The 20,250-nt window shown below is 40.3% G+C and overlaps 1 long non-coding RNA gene across 1 annotated transcript in view; it reads left to right on the plus strand.

The window, feature by feature from the left end:
* Positions 1-223: 223 nt before the first annotated feature.
* Positions 224-20,250, plus strand: part of LOC140902904 (uncharacterized) — an 86,879-nt gene continuing 66,852 nt past the window's right edge. Inside the window, exon 1 of the long non-coding RNA XR_012156136.1 lies at positions 224-285. This is a non-coding gene — a long non-coding RNA (uncharacterized lncRNA). The remainder of the gene's footprint in view (positions 286-20,250) is intronic.

Genomic DNA, 20,250 nt, shown 5'->3' on the forward strand with positions numbered 1-20,250 from the left:
TTAGGTTAAGAAGCTTCATGCCGATGGCATTCTGACCTCCACCAAACAGCATTTACACACTAGCCACCAAAACTTGCTCCTTTCCTGGGGTTTGCCTTTTACAGTTAAGGTAAATGATAGCAGAGTAAATCTCAGCCTAAGCTTCCTCCTGATTTTAGCTAGTCTTCAAATTTTTCTTGTAGGATTCTTGCACCTTCCTCTGTTTACCTCTGTCTCAGGGAGAAGCTCAAATGTTTTTACTGCTGGATTGGTATACCAACAGGACCCACCTGATCTGGCTGTAAGGTGAGCAGATGTCCCAATAGTAGGGGCTTTATTTTACATAGTCACTCTTCTAATCCTTAATCTACCAGATGTCCTGCAAAAATTTCATTTTAAAACATATTGAATGTGGTCAATACTCCATTGAAAGTCAGACGGACAGCTTTGGCTTGAACCTAGTGGATGCTTGAAAGCCAGAGCAGTGTAAGTAGACATTAATGTAAATGAGAATCAGGCCCATAGTCTCCTGAATGAATTGTATTTTATAGCTCACCACCTTTTTCCCATGGGAACAACATTTTAAAACTCACAGCATTTAAAATAAAATGTTTTAAGTTATAATATCGCTACAGTGCTTTTAAAATTCAATTGCTTTTATATGAAAGGCTGTTCAGTTCTTCGTAGCTGTTCATTGCTGCTTTCTTGTGGGGTTAGTGAATCTGGAAGATTGTCAAGCACAGACAACACAGTTTTCATACTGTCTGCAAATACTCAACTATAGATTTGGAAGTTTTGGTACAAAAATGAAAAATGCCAGCCAGCTCCCTTTAATTAAAAAAAAAAAAAAAAAGACAAAGCTTGTAATACTGCCAGACTAACACTGCCACTGGTTTATCTGAAGAAACTTTTTCTATGGGAATCCTTTTCTAATATTCATTTAAATTCTCCTTTTATGATGAAAGTCTGTCTCTCTTCTCCTTTTGATAACAAAAATATGAACTGGGCTCCACTTTCTTTTACAAAAATAGTGGTGCTTACAAAGTGAGTAATAAGGGATTTTAAACTTTTTTTTTTCAAATTTTTTATGAGATCTGTAAAACAGAACTTTTTGGTTCCATGTAATGTCAAGGAGCTAACTGGGAAGATATTTACCCTATGACTGGCTGTTTTGTAATTAGCAGTGTGGTATTATTCTAATATTTCCATTGCTTCGTCTGTGGCTCTGATGTCAAGTAAAGGTGCAAAGGTGATGAACAGTCAATAGAGATTACATATTTCCCTACCAGACAAACTATAGACCCCAGTTCTGGAAGGCATCTCAATTCAGGTAGAACTTTATGTATCCACTAGTGAAAATTTTAGCAAGGATTTTTGGAACCAGAGATACATATTCACCATACGAATCATTAATTGCATTGGTTAAAAACTAGGGTATAGGTTTTGCAAGTCTACTTTCTAAGCTCCTTTGAAATGGACTTTTAAAGACTACAAATGTACATATGCAGCATCTCAGCTAGAGTTGGATGAATTATTCATTATGAAAAATGCATCTGACAAATACTGGCGCCTCTTGTATTTGAAATAATTTGCAAATCGATTCTGTTACTATGATTGTATTTGTTATCCATAGGTATCCATTGAATACTTTATGAACAAACTCTGGCATATGCACTTTTCATAAGCTATTTTCTGTCACTATTGCTTTGTGTATTCACTACTCATTGTTTGGGGTGTATAACTGATCACTTAAGTCACCTGGTATTACTTATGGCCTGTGACTGGACAGTGAACTTTTAAACAGGATAATAGCGAATAACAATTAACTTCTTGGTTAGAAAAATAATTTTAAGCAAAAAGCTTATTGTATGCAATATAAATTGAATATTTTTATTTCAGGAAGACCCAGTCACAATGGGCCTGATCCATAATCCATTTAATTCAGTGGTAAGACTCCCATATGAGCTGTCCTTTTAATTAAAACTGCTATGGCAAGCATGAATTTTAGGTGGTATGATAAAATTCTGTTAATTTATTTTATCAGTAGGGGCTGGCTGGCCAGCCTGCCCATCAAGGGAGATGAGACGGCCTCGCCTGTGAAAGATCAGCTGCTTCCCCAGCTGATCATGATCTGCTGGGAAAGTGGGCAATTCAGTTATCAGACTCAGCTGGGGAAGAGCTGGGTGACTGCCATCAAGGGCTGGGAAGGCTGAGTTGGTGAGGAGAACTGCATGAGGGAGGCTGTGTTCTGTGACTGGTCCTAGGGAAAGGTTGATAGGGGAGAAGGAGACTCCTATTGTGGGCCTGGGAAAAGGCCAATCCCCAGGCAGATTGCCTGGAGGTAGACTGGGAATAAGGATCCAACCTGGGGAAAACCAGATTGGGGGAAGATTCTAGGAGAAAAGTCCAGAGGGTGAGCACTATGAGTGAATGCAGTGGAAGGATAGTCTAGAAGGGGCAGAATAACCTTTTGTTTTACATTCTTTGGACTAGAGACTGCAGTATTATCCACAAGAAGAAATCCCAAATCATGAGTCAGACCCCCCAAAAGAGTGGGTGCGTGCGTGTGTTTTAAACAGATGATATTGTGGGTTTTCTGGCCGGTCTTGATTTTTGACCTCTCCCTAGCCATCCCCAATGTGTGTGGGTACGTGACAGCTTGTTTTGCCAATTCTCTCAAATTTCTGGGGTAAGATGATTTTGAGCCCCTGCAACAGTACCTCTCATCCCCCACATCTGCCCATCAATTAAGCCTGTCCTCCCTCACCTCCACATCAATCCTGTTCCCCAGTACCTGCATCAGTCATGCTCCCATCTCCATCAGTTCTGCATCCCCAAGCCTGCAATCAGGTCAGCTGTTGCCCTCACCTCCGCTCTTCTGGGGATACTTCACCCCCTTTGCTAGGTCTGAGGGCTGCAGCTGCATCCCCTCCCCCCATTCAGGCTGGGGGGCAGCTCCAGGGAGGAGGAGCCGACGCTGTTGCTCACAGGAGAGGAGGGGGCAGAGCTATGCTGATCTGCTCGGCTCTTTCTGTCCCCGAAGCCTCTGAGAATGGCTTGGGGTTGCTGGGGGGGGAGGGGTAGGAGAGAGAGCTCTTTCTGTGACAGCACTGATGGGTTGCTCTGTCCCGGGAGATGGGCAAGTCGGGCAGCAGCCAGTCAAAGGGTTTTCCCCAGGCAGGGCTCAAATTCGCTTGAGGGCTGAAGCTTTTGGGGTCCTTGTGAGTCTGAGCCCCAGCCAAAACCTGTCATTCGCAGAAAAAACATGAGGGTTGTCAACACTGAGACTGCTGCTTGGCAGGGCCTCGCTGACAGAAGGTAGGCCTCTCACAGGGAAATGGAGGTGGAACCACTGCCACAGTGTGCCACAACGGGGCACAGGGAAGTCAGCTTGCCACAGGCTTTAAAATAGCCCATAGAGCAGGGGTGGCCAAACTGTGGCAGCTCTTTTACAGTTAAAGTGAAGCTGGTGGAGCCGCCCCTTCCCATCTCTCCCCTGTTCTCCGCCTACCAGCCTGGGGACGGGGGAGCTTGGGACCTCTGCCTTGCAGGAGGGTGGTGAGGTAGGAGCTTCTGCCCAGTGAGGAGAGGGATCTTAGGGCTTCAGCCACATGGGGCATGCCTGCCAGGGCTTTAGCAGGAGTGGAGCAGAAGCCCTGAGCCCTGGCAGGTGCCTCACATGGGGCAGAAACCCTGAGCTCCAGCAGGTGCGCCCCGTCTCTCAAACTTCTGAAGATTGTCATATGTGGCTCGGAGGGCCAGTAAGTTTGGCCACCCCTGCTATAGAGTGTAACTGGCTCAGCCTCACAGTAAAGAGCATATCAGGCTCCTGACAGTCTTGTTCCTGTATTAACTGTGAATGCCGCCAAAGCCTGTGCTAGGCTTACTGAGACTGAAGGGGGCCTTCAGATTAATTTCTAAGTTTGCTTTTGTGGTGTATTCAAAATTGTTAAAATTGCAAGCTGTTGCTTTAAAATCTCTAGGGGTTTCCTGGTCCTGCTTGCAGGCTAAGGTGTGATCTTGACCTTGCAGCAGTCTGTCAGTAGCCAGCCTGCCTAGAATAAGGTGGGGTGAGTTGTGCCTCTCTGTTCTAGGGAGCAGACTGCTTTGTTACTTTGTCTTGCGGCAGTTTGGTGTTATCATTCTGAATTCCAAGGAATAAAATATTTTTACGCTGCAACCTTCAAGCAAGAGTATTTTATGTTTTTCTCTGACTTCTCTTTGTATGCTGTGAAACATGTTAAGCCATCTTCTTAGACTTTGTTCTCAAGAACTTTGGGGACTTTTTGAGTCTGGCTTGTGCTGCCTACCTTTTGGAATTTGAGGGTCTTATTATTGGTTTCAATGGGATTGGGCACTATTGGTTTCTGTTGCCATGGTCAAAGTCCTGTGCAGCAAACAAGCCATTGAAAAGGATGTAGCTCCACTGCAGAGCTATAAAAATATCCATGGTTAGTCTTCAAAATTTGTTTGGAATGCAGCCAAGTTTTAAGTAGGAAAACTGTAGGTATTTTTGTTTTCTTCTGTGTGTGGAATCTAAGCAGCGGGGCTGGATAGGGACATATATCTTATAAATACACTATTTATAAAGAGATTACTTCTTTAAACAATGCACACATACTTCCTGAAACTGACACGCACTTAATAGTAATGGCAAGAACTCTGAGTGATTTAATGCTCATCCTGTAATTCTCCTGTCCTCTTTATTATTTAAATAGCACTCAAAAGTGTACTAGGCACTCTACAGAAAAAAATAAAATGGCAAGTTTACTTACAATCTAATTTTCGATGTGACTCTCTGAATGCGAGTCATAAATGAGGGTAGGGTGGAGATGAAATTGAGGAAAGATAAGGGTAATGGTAAAAAGATTCTGCAATAACTCAATCATGGCTATCTTCGTTTGTCTTTTTATGAATTAAATAAGGCTCTCCTCCCACAACTGGCCTTAGATTGTAAACTGTTTTCTGGCAGGGACATTGTCTTCTATTACATCTTATGCTGCATGCACAGTTATGATGCTCTATAAATAATATATTTAATGATATTCCTTATGTATTCAGACTTATATTTGCAAGTTCCTCTGATTTTTAATTCGTGTGCCAATAGAAATAGCAACCTTAAAAAATTCTTTAGCCAGAAAGGATGTTTAAATAACCCTTCCAAGCATCAGAACATGACTGCTAGACTTAGTGTCTTTCATATCCCTTTACATTTGTCATCATTTTGTTGCGTGGCCTCACAATTTGGTAATTTAGTCATTGTTTACTTTTATCTGGAAATCATACACATTAGGAGCCTTTATCCCCATGCTCTGAGCACCCTTTCCCACAATAAAAGCATAGTAATCACCAAGAACACAGAACTGCTACAATTTTCCCTCTGCTACATTCAAAATGAAAAATATCAAATAGTATAAAAACTGATTGTATAGTCGTCTGTTCTTTAATGGGGGTCGTCTTCTGTTTCATCTAAGAACTTAGTTAAAGAAACTGGTTCGTGGAAAAGCAAGTATTTTAAAATAGATTTGTCTCGAAGGACAGGTTACCATCAACATGTTTTGCCTTTTAGCATTCATGTGTAGAACTTTGCCAGGCTCTTATATGGATGTATTTGTTTTGCACATGAGAAACAGCTAGTAAGGGGTCAGCAAAACGGGTGAAATGTTAGGACCTTTCTGCCCCAGCATATTTCTGACTTTAATATTTTGTGTGAGAATTCAGTTGAATGACCTGGAGAACTGAAGGCCTCTTTTTCTCCACAGGACAAGTGCAGCATAAGCAGCAATAGAGATCACTTTTAGAGTAGCCACTCTTAGAGGTAAAAAGGTCACTCAGTCTCCATGCATGTAACTAACGTACAAGCTCAGTATAACACAAAGAAAAGCAGCAAGGAGGCAAACTGGCTCAGTGGATTCATAGATTTTTAAGGCCAGAAGGAATCATTTATGATCTGATCTGACCTCCTGCATAACACGGGCCATAGGGCTTTCCTGAATTAATTCTTGCTTCAAGTCCAACAGCTGTGGGTGAACTTTTTTTTTTTTTTGTAAAGAAAAAAAATCAATCTTGACTTAAAAAATTGCTAGTGATGGAGAATCCACTGCAACCTGTGGTAAGTTCTAATGGTCAATTATCTTCATTGTTAAAAATGTGCACTTATTACTGCTTGAAAGCTTAAGCAGACCTGGTCAGGTGAAGAAGCTAGCTGTGTTTTAAAAATAAAATGTGTGGCTGTCATGGCAAACTTATCTTAAACAGCAGACATTAGGAAAAATAGGATCGCTAGAAATAATTTAAAACAAAATAAAAATCTCTGCTTGGACACTGTCTAACTGCAGTTCATACTTCCTACCAGTGAACTGAATAGCATCCATATTAACACAGAAGTCTTATCTCATGTTGTTGTTTCCCTGTAAGCTGCTGCCTTTTAATTTCTTTTTGAGTTTAGTCAGAAACCCTAGAGCCAGTTTAAGATATTAGCAACCTATAATTGTCATAGAACAACTGGAAGAGTCTCTGCTTGACCTTTTATTTAACAGGAAGGCTGTCTTGCACAGAAATACTCTGCTGCTATAGCTTTTGCAATGTATCATTACAATCAGTATCTTTTGTTCCAAGCTTTCTCAGCATCTGTGAAGCAGCAGCTGGTTACTTGTCTTCATCATCAAAGTGTGTTCAAGGACATTGGTCTAAAAACTTCTAACAGAATTTCATTGGTTTGCAAAATTAAAACTTGGGGCTTGAATGTTTTCAAAGATGGGTTGAACAAGATAGGTAGAAAATAATGGAAGGGATCTTCCATCATGGAAATACTTACGTTGGTCAAACAGCTCTTTAAATTAAATAAATTCTACTTAGCAGCAGGATTTTCATCTCTTTTTCTTAACTTTATTTTAAGATTTTAAAGAGAGAGATGCTGCAGCTAGAACTACAACTACTTACCCAAACCCCCAAATGTTGGTGGTTCAGATAAAATGAAACAGAGGTTGAATACACCTCTGTTTGGGATTTTCTGAGCCACAGTATAAGGGAGGCTTTTCAAAACTCTAACCCTTCCTGTTTCTAAGCATCTTTAATTTTTCTGTATGCTAGAAAACGAATGAGGCAGATTATTTGGCAGCCACCAGTCTAGGTTTTACTACATCCAGCATGGTCTCTAAAAGCTACAGTAGGATTCTGACATCATACAGCAGTCCTCCGCTATTTAGAAGCCATTGTTCCAGGAGCATGTACTTTACCTCGCTGTTCTTATATTTGTGTATTGAAGTGGGGATTTTTGTTGCTTTACTATTTCATGAAGCTTATAAAAAAGAGTTTTTCAGCTGGTAGCTTGTTTTAAGTTGTCCTGGGGAGATTATTTTTCTGTTAGGAAACGTTTGTTGAATGACTAAAAAGAGTGCCGATTCGGCAAAAAAAAAAAATGCTCAAAATGATCAACACATTAAAACAAGCTAATAAAAATAGGCACCAGCAGGAGTTAGTGTAGAAAGCGTGGCACATATGAGAACTGACTGACCTTTTGCTCTATTGTCACTTATGATAAAGCCAGCAGGGGTGATAATAGTAACTACACATCAGTAGAGCCATGCATGCTTCTGAACAGCATTAATAGTACCGTATGTGGGCAGCTGTCTGATCTTTATTAAACCTAGAAATACAAACTGCTGCTTGTTTACAAAAACTCTTTGTAGTGACTGAGACAGATGCCTTTGGAAAGAGATCCAACAAGGTTTGAAACCGGTGAAGTGTTTGTCTACATAATGTCAATGCAACCTTTGCTTATGTGAATGATTACTCTGTCTCCTTCCTGGCTTGTCTTCACTAAGCTGGTTAAGTGTTGCAAAAATGTAGCTGTATGTGATTTTCAAGGTACTGAGGCCCAAATTCTGATCACTTCTGAACATTTGTCCCTGGGAGGTTTGAGAGGCTCTGTTAGGTTCCATACCCACTAGATGCTCAGAAAATCTGATTTGTTTGTTTGGCAGTTTCAGGGAGTTGAAGGGGCACACTTCATTGCAAGAGTTGGCTGGAAGGCTGGGACCCTCCAAGGGGCCTAAGTGAGTTGAGCACTTTCCTCCTCTTGACCTTCAATGAGAGTTAAGTGTCTATTTCCCTGTAGGTCCTTTTGAAAATTTCAGCTTTACTTGTTACTAATGGAATTCTGCTACTCTTTTTTCTTTCTCTTTTTGAGTGTTGTAAAAATTCAGATGAACCATTGATTGAAGCCGTCTGTATTTCTCCCTCAATTATTTCCTTTTTCCAGCAATATCCTTTTTCTAACTAGTGTCTTTTCTGAAATTTTTTTGGCTCTTGAATTATTTGTAGCCTCTCAGGATAAAGATCTCCCATCATATTTCACACTGTGTTTGCATTCTTAATTACTTACTAAAGGTCTCCTGTACAGTACGTTCTCCCAGATAAAGTGGATAGTGAAAGATGGAAAAGAATGTGAACTCCAAATGGGAAAACCAGACAAATGGTTTCTGGCATGGATTTATTTACTAGAACTGTTAATATATCAGTAAGGGCTAAATGTTGAAGTTCTCGCTCAGTTTTTAATCCAGTCTCTTTCTAAGGGCTTGTCTACACTGCTCTGCAGTTTGGATTTTGGGGGTGTGAATAGCAGTGTGCATCAAAGAGCTGTTGTGTAACATGGATGCTGTGGGCATAAATTAAAAGATTTGCATTAACATAGTCCAAATGTGAACAAGGAAACTATTAGTTTGCAACTGAAGCATCCAAATTGGGGAGTTACAGCACAGCACTTTGATGTGCACTGCTATTCACCCTCCCCCCCTACACAGTCTGAACTGCAGGTTAATGTAGACATAGCCCAAGGCAATGTTTCATTGTGGCCAAGGATCTCAGCCTTAGAAGAAATATGGTAAGAGGTTTTTAATCCCATTTATTACCAATTTTTAACACCTATGCATAAAGAGATTTGAATAGTCATTAAGGGATGAGAACACATACTTACTAGTGAGAGCTGATTGGGAGAAACACTTAATTCTTTTATATGAATTGCAGGATATAGAAGAACGTAAAGTATATGTGTCTATGAGATCATGCTTGTATATCAAAACAAATAAGAATGACAGAAAACATTTTTAAGGAGGAATTGAAAAAACAAGGCAGGCTTATGGCTTTCAGTGCAGTCAAGATTTTTAAGTACCACACAATCTATGCATTTTATAGTAATTAGAAAACTATTGTTTACCTATTCCATCTCCCCACCCTTGCTGTTTGCACAATCCCAGCATTCTACAAGTATCTGAGGTTTGGCCAGTCAAATACTCTTCCTGGATGCGCATTCAGATTAGAACCAGGATGCAGGCAACAGTAAGATAGTCTTCTAGAAGAAACTTTTTTTCACCCCCTGATTTTTACATAAATGATAAAGTTTTACCAGACCAATTGGAATGTACCCTTTTTCTTTTTCTAATTTTGTGTAGCTATCACATGCTTCATTTTAATGAAAGGCATGAAGTCTTTGATTCACTGTTGTGGAGTAATTTGTCACCTCCAGATGAAAGTAATCCTGCTTTTTTGCTAAGTCACACACAGTCCAGAGTGTCATTGTCTGTGTCATGTCTCCTTTACCCCGTGGACCACTATCTTCTTCTTTTGTTAAATATGAGGCTTTCAATGGCTTTATTTAGCCATTGAAAGGGAGTTTTTTCACATTTTCTGAGATTTTTTTTCCATCAAAATAACTTTTAGACATAGTTTCCATTTAACCTAGCAAACAACATTCCCAGTTATGAATATATATGTACTTACGTTATGGAAACCCTGGGTCTGCTCCTGCTCCCACTTAAGTCAGTGGTAAAACTCCCTATTTTTTCCACCTTTCTTTCCCTCCTAATATATTTAACAGTTCTATTGGTGTAGGGAATTTGGAGAAGTTTAAAGATTCTCTATGGATACTAACAATTGTGTAGTTCTTAAATATCTGCATTGCTTCAATCATAGTGGGTCAAATTCTGTGGTTTTTAATCGAGCAAAACTCCTGTTGACTTCAATGGGAGTTTTACTCAATTTAACAAATGCAGAGTTTGGCCTATAGCTTTTTCTCTATTAAATTAAAGGGTATAACCATGTTTTCATGAAATAAGCCTACCATTCCTCCCCTCCTCCTCCCTTTTTGCTTTTCCTCTCCAGGAACTCATTTCCTCCAAGGCATTCTGGCAGCCCAAGATTGTCCCTCAGGAGCATTTCCTGGTGCATAAGCCCTGGAATCTTAGTACTCTGTAAAGTTTTATGCCATATCATGTGTGTTTTTAATAATGTTAGGAAAGATAATTTTTCAGTTTGTTCTTATACACACATTTGCAAGACTTTTGCTCTTAACAGTAGCTTGACCAGCTGCCATATGCAGTATCTGAACTACAGGGGATACAACATATACTGCAACTAGTCAGTCAGGTAATCAGTCTTAAAATTAGAGGCCAAACCTCTTCTCTCCTCTGGAACAGAGCATATTAAAAAGTTCATAGCTTAAACCTGGGTCCTTTTTCTCACTGTATTATTTACTTATCTACTGTGAGCTTAGCATGCTAATTAAATGATTGTTCAGCAATATCTGAATGCTCTTAAAAGAAGAGATGAAAACTTAGGGCCTGGTCCATCCCTCACTGAAATCAATGGAGAGATTACCATTGACTTCCATAGGAGAAGATAATGAGGCTCCCTAAGGGCTCTGTACTAAACTTTTTTTTATTTTGCCTATCAATGAGATTAGAAATTTACAACTGAAACCTTGAGGGCAACTGCCCATCTCACATCTTGCACTGCATTGGTGCCCATGACTACTCTGATACGTGGGCCTCCATCCTAGCTGAGCTCTCATACGTTCAAGGAGTTGCAGTTCCCGTTGACAGCTGGAAGGGCTGGTGTGGCTCTTACTTTCAGGCAGTTAGGTGAGCACCAGGTCAACTGAAGCACCCAAGGCTGAGGAGGTGGAGGCTGTAGGTGTAGCAACTGGTTAGGGAGTCAAAGATGCGGGGTGAGTGGGGGGGAGACAGAATACGAGTCTGAAGGGGACAAACTGAGGGGGCAGGGGCTGAAAGAGGAAAAAATGGGGGTAGAGTTCCAGAGGGAGCAAATGAAGGGAGCTACCTTAAGTTCCCCCACAACCTCTACAACCGTGCAGAAGCTTCCTAGCTAGATTGCCCTTGGCTCTCTCTCCCCACACTCAATAACTTTCCAGGCGCTCCCCCGCCCCCCATGGCAATACTAACCCATCCCCATAGTGGCTTCTGTCACCTTCCAATTCCCAGTCCCCATTTGTGTCCCCTGACTTCCCAGGGTGCCTCTCCCCCAAAGGTCCCTTGGCTTCTGAGTAATGCAAAACTAGGCTTCTGCCTCCTTGAAATCTGTGGGACCCTGAGGAGAAAAGTTACAAATGGAGCTGCGCAAAACTTGCCAGCTATGAATCTTTTTATCCAACACTTAAAAGATGGTGTTTATGTAACTGCTGGAGTTTTTACAAGTATGAAGGGCCAAGTGTCTTAATCTGTCATGTGCGGTATCGGTAATCAGCAAAAGCTGAGATTTTTCTCTCAATTTTTTAGAATGCAGAACAGCTTACAATGTTCTCCATGGTTTTGAATACCCTGGTTAGGGTTTGCACCAGAGCAGAGACGTTAAATAGTATGTCACCAGTATACCCTGATAACATGTTGGGGCTGCCACTTGTTTTTCTGAACCTTTTATTCCGTTCCATTTTTCTCCTTTAATAGTGTTTGATGGAATCCTGTGTGTAAAAGTGAATGCACTGTAAAAGAAGGTGAAGAGCCTGTCCAATCCAGCAGTTGTGGGGTTGGCAGAGTAAAGATGTATGTGTTACCTGGGGGTACTGGAGCATTACTGAAAGAGTGCAGAGTTAAGGATGCATGGGGAACCTTACATGTGCATTTTCTGTTTTTTCAGAAGTTTGATTTTTATTCCTCTCAGTGTTCTGCTAGCAGACGACATACAGCCAAGCAACCTTAACTCTGCATTGATGTGGGTTTTTTTGTATTGAATTCCTAGTTTTTTGAACAGGAAAAGATATGTCGTTAGTAGGAGTAAGTAGTCATTTAGTCACTTGTACATATGCCTCAATTAGCAGACCAAGCCAGACGGCCCCCTCCTGCCCACACACACATCAGCTAAGCCACATCAGTCCTGCTTTGGCACATCTCCTCTGCCATGCCCCTGACCCATTCACTCCATTCTCTCTTCCAACCTCATCCCCTCCCCACTACTGTACCTAGCCCCTCCCTGAAAGCAGGGAACCCGTCTCCCTGAAGTCCTTACTCTCCAGTATATAAACATTTCTATTGCCATTGCTTGTCTCCCTCCTGTGACCCGACTCAGATGCAGTGCCTTTAATGACAGACAACTGTATTACAGTGGAATGGTGTTCCTGGTCATGTTTCAGAATAGTTGGAAGGTGGAGTTTGTGGCAGGGCTGGTGAGAGAATCACATACAGGGTTTCTGTTCCAAAATACTGACTGTTTTATGTTTGAGAGAAAGATTCTCTGATCCCTGTCCAGTAGCTGTACCCCATCTCTGAAAAATAGTGAGGTGTCAGAGCTTGTAATGCTTCTGTGACATACAATTTCACACACACATTTTCTGGTCTGTCATGACCCCCTCCCATTTCCCAATTAATGTTCTTCTAACACTTATTAATAGCTTTCATACTCTCGCTGTATTCAGACGCTTAGCCAAATCACAGAAAACTATCACAACTCCTGGACACAAATCTTTGATAAGGTCCAAATCTGATTTCATACATTGTATGAGGTGCACACCAAGAACAAGGCCCCGATCATTTCAGTCTGTATGAATCACCACAATGTCTGGTAGATCACAGCCTCTTAAGTCGTTGGTTAGACATTGCAGAGTGGGCAGAAACATAATGCCAAGACAGTCCATCTCCCAATCAGTATGTAGTCAGCAAAATCCCCATGTTGTAGTGTATTCCATTCTCTTCTGCAAACTTCTGCAACTTCATAATTTAGGAATTACCCAGAATCCATATGCTGGCAATCCTGACAGCGCAGACGTTTCTTTTCCCTTAGCAGTCAAGATACCTGTGCTATCAGTTCCAAACCTCTGTGTTCTATATCTTTGGAAACACCACATTAATCTGCTCTGAAATCAGGAAGTAACCACTCCCTGCCCCCTCCACTCCTCCTCTATGGGCTACTATGATACAGATTTTTCCCAAACAACCAATCCAAGGTTTATGTACCACTCATCCTCATTTCCTCCCCCTCAGCAGCTACATCCTTTGTCCTGTCCCCAAATTTAGATCACTGATGCTACACCATACCCCCATGAGTCACACCAAATTTCAAAGCAATTCAAATAGCCATGTGCATTTTAGAGCAGTTACAAGTGTCAAGTTCTAAAGCATACAGAATGCTGGGCACAGCACGGGTGCTGGAACAATTTTTATAGTGCGGGTGCTGAGAGCCACTGAATCAAATTATAAACCCTCTACGCGATGGGAATCACTGCAAGCCAGGAGGTGTAGCAGCACCTGTAGCACCCCTGGTTCCAGTGACTGTGGGGAACAGTAGCATTCTAGCTGGTTTTCTGTACTGGCTCTTGCACGCTGCAAAAGAGCACATTTTCTCAAACACCGTGCTCAGTTTTGGTCCCCCAAAGATGTAACGGGTGCCAGGCCCTACCTTGGTAAAACTCAACAGAGTGAGTTTCAGTCTGCATCACTTCAACAGTTTGATATCTAGTCCCGTGCAAAAAATCCCCCTCCCCCTCCCCGGTAACTTTTTGAAAAATGGCTATTTTTAAGAGCTTATATGTCTGCAACCTCTAGCTCAGATGACTCCAAATTTGGGTCACCAACCCTAGCCTGAACCCCCCCGAGACACGTGTCTTTGATCTGAGAGGGCTTAGAAATGTTAACCTTTTAAACAGAAGGTGTGACGTGAGCTTAACAATAGTGGTGCTGCCACGCCACTGTTACATAACATAAATGACGGGGTCATAGAATCAATGTCCCTTTTTGCATCCAAGTTTGCAAGATCAGTTGAGCCACACTATTGTTAGGTTACTAGCTATTATAAACAGTTGAGGTAGTCCTACTTACGACAGTCAGTCTAGTCTAAGTACAGCCAAGAATTTTAAACAAATTAACATGATACGCAAGAATTTTACCAAGTCTACATGGGTCCTATGAAAAAATAAACCTGTAGAATGAATGTCGCATTGAACTGAGTGAGCTATTTAGATGGTACACTGCTAAACGTTTACTGTTATGGGGCCCACTGTACAGATTGATGACAGCAGCTGTACTTACACTAAACATTTATAAACTAATTCAAATGATGCAATATCATGAAACAAATGAGAAGAACTATGTTCAAAGCTGGGGTTTTCTAGGGTGCAGTCCTGGCTCCATGGAGGTCAATGGGAATTTTGCAATTCACTTCAATGGAACCAGCAGTGCAGTCCTGATCTCAAGCTCAGTAATAGCTTATAACAAATATTTGCTTATTCTGTATGGAGAGGCCATTGCATAGTACCCATTATTGGGCAATTTTAGCTGCCAGTTGCCTTTGTTCTCTGAGTTTATTGAGCATGCCACATAGCTAATGTTGGCAAAATGATTTGACAAAAATAGACTGACTCATTGTTGAGTAACTCTGAGGTGAGGGTAAGCCTATAGATGTTTTTCTTAATGCTAAATGTACTTAATAAGAATGCCCAGACACTGAAATGTACGTAATGGTAATATTAGTCCCAAATCTCATGTTGGCTTGTAGTTGACATCTTTTAGAGTATAGATAGAGGAGAGATGTGATATGGGCAGAATTGAAACCTCTTGCTCCTGAAATTGTTGATATGGAGACAGTTGTCTGGAAGGCTGGCTTGGCAGGACAATTACACTTTGACATAACACAGGCATGCTTTTGTGAAGAAAAGTTTATAAATATCAAGTTCTTTAAAAATAAATCTTGGAGTCTGTAGGAAAAAGCTAAACTCTCTACAAACTTTCCACACCTGCAGTTTTCCCATCATTTTTTATTATTACCAAAAAGTCATGTTGATTTTAGGCAACACCCCTGCTTCTGTCTTCCAATCTTTATATCTTCTACCGAACCTTCTGTTTTGCCCTTTAATTTAAGGATGTTTGGTCAGCAACAGAGCTCTGCTTCTTGCATAACATAGTAATAACCACAAAAAGCATCTCAAGAATACATACTGCATTTAACAGACTAAAAAAGTTTAATGTATCTTTGTGAGAGTTAAATAAGATATGTGGGTAGTTCTTATTGTCATGTAAACATTTCCCCACCAATCCTTTGTTGCCCAGCAGACCGCATTTCCCCTCACCAAAAAGGAACTCCTTAGCTTAGTACAGAAGCACAATTGTAATGCTATTAGATGCTCTCATACATGTCTCTGTACAGACCCAAGAATTCCAGTGACCTACTTCTGCAAGAGGAAGTGCTGCATATACTAATTCTACAGGAGGAGATGCAATTGGTGCTATGTGATCAGCAATACGAGTAGTTAAATTGACAGGGTACTGCTGGTAGCATCACTAGGGTTGGTCTATATATAAGCATTTAAATGGTTTCTTTTTTCTTACTAAGCACTTTTTTGGGCTAGTCTGAGAAATCTCCCAGTGTAGTGTTTTGAACTCTGGCTCCATATGAACATCCACACAATAGATAAGATTTTGTTTTAACAGCTGTAGAAAGAGAGTAGTACTAATCTTTTGCCAGAGGTTTCCTGCTAATGGAGGGTCGAGATATCAGAACTTGTTAATTGACACCTCAAGATTATGAAGAGTGTAATGAAATCTAACTGCTTTCTCCTTTTTTAATTTGTTTTTCATAGTATGAGAACAAATGTGATTAAATTAAAAGGCTGTACATTTATAATCAATTATAGTAAATACAGGTACCATATCAGTTTGTGAAATGTAGTCAATTTATGGAATTCACAGGAGTTTACCAGGATAAATACTGTGGTTGGATTTGTGTATAAAAATTGGATAACATGATCTTTAATATAAATAGCTATAAAGGTAATGGTAATCCTCTTTTGTGCTTGTGTTAAAGGGGCACTCTTGTAGGAGTCAGGAAAGGACTCATTCATGCTGCTTTTATGGTACTGTATTGCACAAGGAGCTAAGCCAAAATTTTCACACTTGAATACTTGAAGTTAGGAAATCCATATCTGAGCACCTAAATAAGTGGCTTGATTTTCAGAGGCGTTTCTAGGTTAGCCCAAATTACTCCTGAGGTGCCTATTACAGGGTGGCCCTTGAATACTCCAGGGCATAGTGGTTTAAAAGCCACTTTTGAGCTCAGAGACTATAAACAAGCAAACAATTCTTGGTGACAAATTCAGCCTTGATGTAAGCAGGTGCAATTCCATCGACTTCAAAGGCCTTTCACTTACTTAGGCCTGGCTAAATTTGGCCCTTGTCTCCTCCATTTCAGTGAATAGTTTTGAATGCCAAGATGAACCAATTTAGTTTAGCCACCTGTGTGTACAGAAAACAAAAGATAAAATAACCAAATCAATAGTGTAGTTGGCAGCAGTATTCAAGTTAATCAGGCTCTTGATGCTTTTGTCTTCTATGCTATCATGTGTTCTTTAGCTAATCTGGCATTCTGGGACGTGACAAATCCAGAAAATTTGTGTGTTTAAAAATCCAAGCCAAAGCAAATTCTAATGAAGTGTGGGTCAACTTTGTGTTTGTAAGTAGTGCAAGAGGTATTCCTCCTGTTCAGTCATATGATATGGTAATTTAAATTTTAAATGTAAATGCATGAAGAGGAGTGGGGGAGAGAAATCTGATAACACTCTTCAAATATGTTAAGGGCTGTTATAAAGAGGACAGTGATCAATTGTTCTCCATGTTCACTGAAAGTAGGATGAGAAATAATGGGCTTAATCTGCAGCAAGGGAGATTTAGGTAAGATGTTAGGAAAAACTTTCCAGCTATAAGGGTAGCTAAACTGGAATAGGTTTCCAAGGAATGTTGTAGAATCCCCATTATTGGAAGTTGTTTTTAAAAACAGATTGGACAAACACACTCAGGGATGGTCTAGGTTTACTTCTTCCTGCTACAGCGCAGTGGACTGGTCTTGAAGACTTCTTGAGGTCCTTTCCAACCCTGCAGTTCTATGATTCTATTATTCCTTTTAACTAGGAAAATGAGTGACCTAATTTCTTATTAAGCTATCTGACCTTCTAGAACTCTTGGAATCAAAATGAGAAGAATGTTTTTCTTCAATCGATAATGAGATGCTTAAACAGTTTTTACTGCTTTCTCCCTGACACAATTGTATAAACAGACATTTTTGCCAAGTCTTTACGATGATCAAAATCTTGGTCCCTTTTTGAGTAAAGTGCACGACAAATAAATTGGCACACAAATTTACAGTATCATCTTTTCCGTATTCAAAAACTGTCTGAAGCTCATTTGATTAAGCTTAAAAATAACTCTGTGAATGTCATTAGAAGTGCTGATGAATATTCAATGTCAGTTGCCTGCATTTGTATTCTGGTAAGGAATTATTAAATTGCCTGTTAGTCTTTCCTCTTGTAAGAACTTGATTGTACTTGCCAGAGCCTGAAGGAATTATTTTCATATTGAGAGTTTTAAAGGGTTTAAATTTTCCACTTTCCATTGAAGAAGAAAACAGCTGGTAAATTAGTGAACACTTGTTACAATTTATTTGGCTACTGTAATCTTCTCTTGCTTCCTTGGTAAATAGAACTTATATAATACAAATCTTTTGGTGACACCATGTAGTATTTAGAAAAAGGTTGCAGGGGAGGGGAGGAAGAGGGGGAGAGAAGGGAAGCAATGTTCCTCTGAAACCTGTCGAAATGTTTCCACAGAGATTAGTTGGTTATCTTCGTGCTTGACTTTGTTTTTCTTATTCACCAGTTCTCTGCTTCTGCCTTTCTGTCTGGTGGTGGGTTTTGTACTGCAGCACAACTGACTGAACAAGTGCAAAGTCCTTTACAACTGTGCTGGTTCCTACTAAGTCAGCATTACATGGCTGCTTGAGTTACGGAAAATGTCTTCTTTTCTTCATACCTGGGTACTCCTCTCTCTCAAGAGAATAATTGACTGAGGTCCAGAAACCCCATGCCACCTCATTTTGAAATTGAATTCCCATAATGAACTCTTCAGGAGACCAGGGAGAGCATATTTCAGAGGAATTGGACTACAAGAAAAACTATTAGTATGTATAAAATCTAAGTTGTAATGCAGAGAACTACATGTAACTGTTCATACTATTTCTAGAGATCTAAGCACAGCGGGATGTTTTCAGGAAGACGTCTAGGCCTTTTGGCTAAGATCCATGTAATACCAGCGTACTATTATTCACCTTCTGAACTTCCAAGGTGATAGCCTCTAATATCTTACAGTCTTTTCCATATTTAACTTCTATGATCCTCATTTGTTCATAATGTTATAAACTTCCCCCCTAATATGTCCATAGTGTCAAGTGTTTCCTCTGTCTACATTCATGATATGTGCAAGGCCACGGAGATGTAAATTATTTCTTTTTTTCAAAGTAACATAATGGGCCAAATTTTCCCCTGAAGTCAAGGATGACTTTGGTCCAGAGTATTTCATTTAGCATAGCTACTGTTGAAACTCTTCCTAATGGCTAAGGAAAATGAGACTGTGGAACATTATACTACACTATAGAAATTCTAAACTCTGAAAAACAATTAAGGTAAACTTAGATAAATGTATTAAACAGATAAAACTGAAATCCTTCCATGAGGCATTGGGATGGACTAAATGATCCATGTGGTCTTCTATCAATGATTATGCTATCATGTTTGGTAACTGGAAGAATGTTTAACAGAAAGACCTTTTAAATACCCTACTCATTCCTCTTCCATTTAAATGAGGCTACTCTTAATGAATGAAAGTGTTATAAGGAAAAAAGTCGAAGTCAGTTAATTCATATAGGTGCCACATTCCAAAGATCATAAAGGTCAATGGGAGTCTTTTTCATTGACTTTTGGATCAGGCCCATACTGTGCTATATGATCTTACTCTTTCTAGGAACAAATGAAAGATGAATGTGAAATATGTGTAATAAGGTAGTGTGTGCCTCGGACTAAGATCAAGCGACTGGGAGTTGGAACTCCTGGATACTGTTCCCAGCGCTACCACTGGCTTGCTTTGAAGTTTTGAGCAAGTTACTTAAAACTCCTGAGTCTCAGCTTCCCTGTTTGTAAAAGGGGGAATAATACTGTTGCACCGTCTGTAGTGGCTCACAATTGTGAGTGCCTACCTCAGGGCAGACTGTCAGAAATAGGGCAGATTCCCCAAGCTGGTGGTGTGTTCTAGAATTAGATTTCACCAAGTCAGTAACAAATGTGAACTCCTGAATCACTATACCAATCTTACCATGGAGTCACATACATTCCTTAGGCATTCCAGTCTATCTCACCACCCAGATAAACAGAACTTTGTGATAGTGGTCACTTACAGCAAAAATCACACCACATCAGTTTGTTCGCAGTCCTAAGAGACCAGTCTCTTCCCCCAGATCAATTGGTACTCTGGATCCTTCACCAAAGACAATGCTGGCAGCCAATTCTGTAGTAAACTAAGGAAAGATTTATTAGCTAAGAAAAAAGAATGAGAGTTATTCAGAGCTGAAAGCAGGTAAAATATATGTACAGGTGAGTCACACTTTGTAACTCTAACTGGTGGCAGTAATGTAATAAACTGCCAGTTTCCCAAAAGTCTTCTCAGGGTATCCAGATTGTCTCTGGGGAGCTCCGCTTACTTCCCTGTAAGAGTCCAAACAGTCCAGAGATGAAGGCTCTTTCCTTGATTCCATATTTATAATTTCTCACAGAAAGCGAGCGGACAGTTTCTCTCCCACGTGGGCTTTTCCTTTGATGACAGTGAGTGAGGAATGTACTTTGAGTCATTGACCTCCGGTCAACACACCCAATGGCCATTTGCTTTTAAACTAGAACTTTTTCTGATAAAGTCCTTCTTTAGCATTCTACAAGGTTTCTTTGATGAATTATCTAGTTACAGGGATATACACAATGTAAATATTTGCCTCCGCATCATAACAGGATACAGATAAAAGAAAACAATGTGTGTAAAGTCCCATTAGTTTTATGAAGTCTAAACACCAAATACACTCTTCTACCTTCAACAATCACTTTGATCTATACTAATATGCAAGTGACTTGTCCTGAATACACTCCGGCATGACCTGGTCTGCCAGCATCACAGATAC

Source organism: Lepidochelys kempii, chromosome 1 (assembly GCF_965140265.1).
Source record: "Lepidochelys kempii isolate rLepKem1 chromosome 1, rLepKem1.hap2, whole genome shotgun sequence".
In the NCBI taxonomy this organism is placed as follows: Eukaryota; Metazoa; Chordata; order Testudines; family Cheloniidae; genus Lepidochelys; species Lepidochelys kempii.